Raw genomic sequence first — 4,215 nt, forward strand, 5'->3', positions numbered from 1 at the left:
GGCCACGGAGAAGCTGATCTGGTCTCTGCCATTCAGGACTCAGCGATAGCTGTGACATCCGCGGAAAAACTGAAGTGGTCTCCGCTATTCATGACTCGGACTCACCGACATCTGTGAGATTCACGGGGAATCTGATGTGGTCTCTGCCATTCAGGACTCAGCAACACCTCTGAGATCGGCGGAGTTTTGACGGGCACGTGGAGTGCCCACTGCTGCACACTCCAGTGGTACCAGGTAAATATTTGCTCATTGGTGCGCAGATGGGACAGTCTCTCTCTCTCTCTCTCTCACTCTCTTCATTCCTTTCCTTCTATCTCTCTCTCCCTTCTCCCTTTCTCAATCCCTTTCTTTCCTTTTCTCTCTTTTTCTTTCTGGCTTGTTTTTCCTTCTCTGTTTCTCTCTCTCAGTCCTTTGATATGCACATTACACACGTCTTTATTTTGTGCTTTATTTTCCAGGCTCAGTCGTCGACATCCATGGTCCCCACAGGAGTCTTCCGCCTTGTTGTTTTGTATTATTTTTGTTAAATTTTGATTATTTGTTTATCGTTTATATATATATGTGAAATAAAAAAATCAAGTTTGAAAATAGTTTATCGTTTATATATGTTTATAAAAAATAAAGTTTGACAACAAAATAATTAATAGCCTTTTTGGTTGTCTTCTTAACTGCTGTGTGACTCTTCTTCCTATTACTGTTATTTGGTGGTATCCACCATGGTGTTAAATTTTGGAGCACTTATCGTGGGAATACTGGTGATGTTTGCCGTTTGAACCAACTTCTGAATACTGTGTTAGATTTATCTCAACTTTAGTTGCATTAAAGTGCTGATAATGAAATGCAGAGTAGCTGTTCCCCTGCAAAAAGACATGAGGTGCACCTTTGCGATTTATTCTAAATACTAAAATCCTGTATTGAATTGCAATGAGGTAGTGGCTGCACTTACAGTGTGGCCATTATCAAAATGGTGTGACCCAAAACAATCCTGGACCTGGGTATAGTACGGTATCAAAAACAATGGTCCCTGACCAGAGATGTTTTTTTTTATTTAATCAAGCTTATAATTATAAGTTCCTAGATGTGAGCTTACCTCACTTGCTCAAAGTATTCAATACAAACATTTAGACTAAAAATGCAACAACCCAGATTGTCATAGTGGAGAATAAACTGTTTTATTCTACCAACTTCCAATAGTCTTTTTATCTTTTTTTCAAAATCAATTCTAGACACTTTAAGTACACAGAGAGGATGCTCAAAAAAACGTGCAAAAGGAGAGCTGCTCAAGAATTAGAGGAGTGAGTGAAAAAGAGCAAAAATACGTGACATTTTAAAAACATAGAGAAACATGGACTGGTTCACTAATTCCAGTCAAGCATGTCTTGGCCACAAATACCACATAGTACATTTTCATCAAGAGTTTTTTTTGGGCACTTTTTTACAGGTTGGGGTTATGCGTGGTCCAAGAGGGTATAGGGAGGCGTCGACGTTTCGACCCGGCTTAGTGCTTGGGGATTATTGGGAGCCTCAGCTTGCATGTCTTCTTCAGGACGAAAGGGCAACCTCTGTACCAGAGTGATGTCAACCTCCTAAGTATAAATGGTAAGGTGTAAGGGTTGTGCATAAATATAACATTGCATTAAACAGACTGTGCTGCTATCGCACTGTCAATGATCAGGGTAGTCAGGGTAATTAATATTCCAAGCAGGGCATCTTATGGTGTCTCACAGGTGTATCATATTGCCACAATCCACGTGTGCATCTGCGGCTGTATTGTTAATCTGTATGTGGAGAAACTCTAATCAGAGTCTGGTAGCCATCATATGGCGAGCTATCAATAAGGTAAGAGCAGTATCACTTAGCCTATTCAGATTATACAACCCTTTCTTGTTTGTGTGTTTGATGCGGTTTCTGCAATTATGTACTGTATCCACAGACATTGGGGGAGGGGCGGAGTCCTCACCTGAAGCGAGAGGAGCTGCCATCAATTAAAACCATTACAATGACAAAAGTTAACAAATAACTGTATCGGTACACTTTCTATTTGTTATGAGTGTCGAATTAGGTCACTGTTGAAAAATGATAGGCATTAGATGGTCCTAATATTTCTTTAGTATGTTTAAAAGACCTAGCTTAGGTCGTATATTTAAGGGGAGGCCTTCTCCCCTGCGCGGTTCAGAAAGGGTAAATAAATCGAGTTATAACAATTACAAATCTTCCCGTAAGGTATCTTTTAGATTCCCATATGTATGAGACCATATGCCTGACTTTCAGGCTTAACGCTCGGTAATTATCTATGGGTGCAGAGCCTTCTCCAGGACCTCATGTCCTGCTCTCGGGCGAAAACCTATCTATGAGCAATACCTTAATCTAAATATTAATATTCATATTATGTTTACAAATCAACCTATCCCTCTCTCCAAATTACCTTCAATATACTTTAGGAAACTAGAGGGTATTGGTGAGTATATATAGAAAAGTTCAAAATAGAACAAGTAAGTTATACACATAGATAGTGAGAAAATAGAGAAAACACGGAACAAGAGAATAACGATCGGAGACATAGAGATTTAAAGATGGATCGAGTATGAGGTGATGATTACATTAGGGTGAATCATCAGGATAATATAGCCCTGAGGAAGTCTAAAGTGTTTTATAACTACACGACGAAACACGTGTTGGCTGCTGTGGCTGCTGTATCGAGTATTCATGGTATTTGGAAGAATACGAAAATAAAAACGGATGAACTTTGATACGAAAATAAAAACGGATAAACTTTGAACTGGAGATTTTGGACTTTGTGATCTAAGATATTGGGAGTGACAAAGGCCAAATGAGATGCATAAAACATACTGATATAATTTAATTTAATGTATAGTGAGAGTGCTCGGAGAACTACTGATTGTTCTCAGGAAACCATTCAAAGCTGTCTCTTTCCCCTCCATTGCCAGGTAGATACGTTGGGTTATGGCAAAGGCCGGAAAAGACATTCTTCGTTTTGGAGCTCACTCGACTAGGGAAGCAATGACCTCCAAAGGTGTTCAAGCGGGCGGTAGATTGGAGGACATTATGAATGCGGAAGATTAAACCTCAGAATACACTCAGGTTTTACTTTAAACATATTTATGAGCTGTGCCATAATGAGTCAGTCGATCCGTATGCAACTGTTTTTAATGATGCCTGTATGTGGGGTGGGGGGTTTTGTTTTTTGTACTTTCCAAAAATTGAAAATAAAGTTTAAAAAAAAAGTCTGAAAAAACCCCAACATATTTAAGAGGCAGCATAACTGGTGGTAAGTATTCTTTTTGACATGATCCCACCTGGATCATATTGGGAATATGTTACCCTCCCACTGGACTGGATTACAGTAGGTGTATATGTTTTATTTCCTGGCTATTATTGGTGGGATATTACCAGCTCTGGGTAACAGGAAGTATCTGGTTTTGGTGAGGTTTTCCTCTGTGTTCTTGTATGAATTCTATTGTATGAACGTTCATCAGTAACCAATCTATTGCCTACATCTCTGGATCAGTAAATGGCGCCTAGATGCTCCTTGGAGCGAAATAAAAAACTAATTACATTACATTACATTTTTGCTACTGATTGCAGTTATCACTTGCTCTGATCAATAATTGCTTGTTTAGATAGCTCTTTGGCTTTTTCATGCAGGATTATGAGTCTGGTATTTGTAAATTGTTCCACTGGATGAATAAAGGGTTTGTTTATTCGTTTGCTCTGGTTCCAGGATGGAGTTATGCAGTGAGTTAACCTGGCTCTTGCAGCAAAGAAGAGGAAGGCCTGCAAGCACCAGGAGATACTCATGCATTGACGGCCTGCGCTGCTATTGGTTGATGGTTGTCATGGACACATTCCAAGGACTCATGGGAGTTGTAGTGTGGGCAGTGTCATTTAAACTTCTGTTTAACTTTCAAACTGCCGTTAAAAAAAAGTGAATGAAGTTGTGCATAATTCTCGCCTCCGCGTTCATAACAGAAGTACAAGTTTCCTTCACTATAGCGAGGACATTTCTTATTTCCGTAGTAGCAAGAGAGCTGAGAATAAAGGCAGAGCGGAAGTTACGCATATGCTATGTCACCGCGACCTTTGCCCGCGGAGTTCCTTTTCCGGGAATGCTCCAATGGCCGGGCTCCTCCTGGTGGGCATAATCTGCGGCTGCGCGCATGCGCACGTCACCCTGCGGAGTTCCAATGGCGGGGC

The sequence above is a fragment of the Lissotriton helveticus genome, chromosome 1_1 (assembly GCF_964261635.1).
Source record: "Lissotriton helveticus chromosome 1_1, aLisHel1.1, whole genome shotgun sequence".
Lineage (NCBI taxonomy): Eukaryota > Metazoa > Chordata > Amphibia > Caudata > Salamandridae > Lissotriton > Lissotriton helveticus.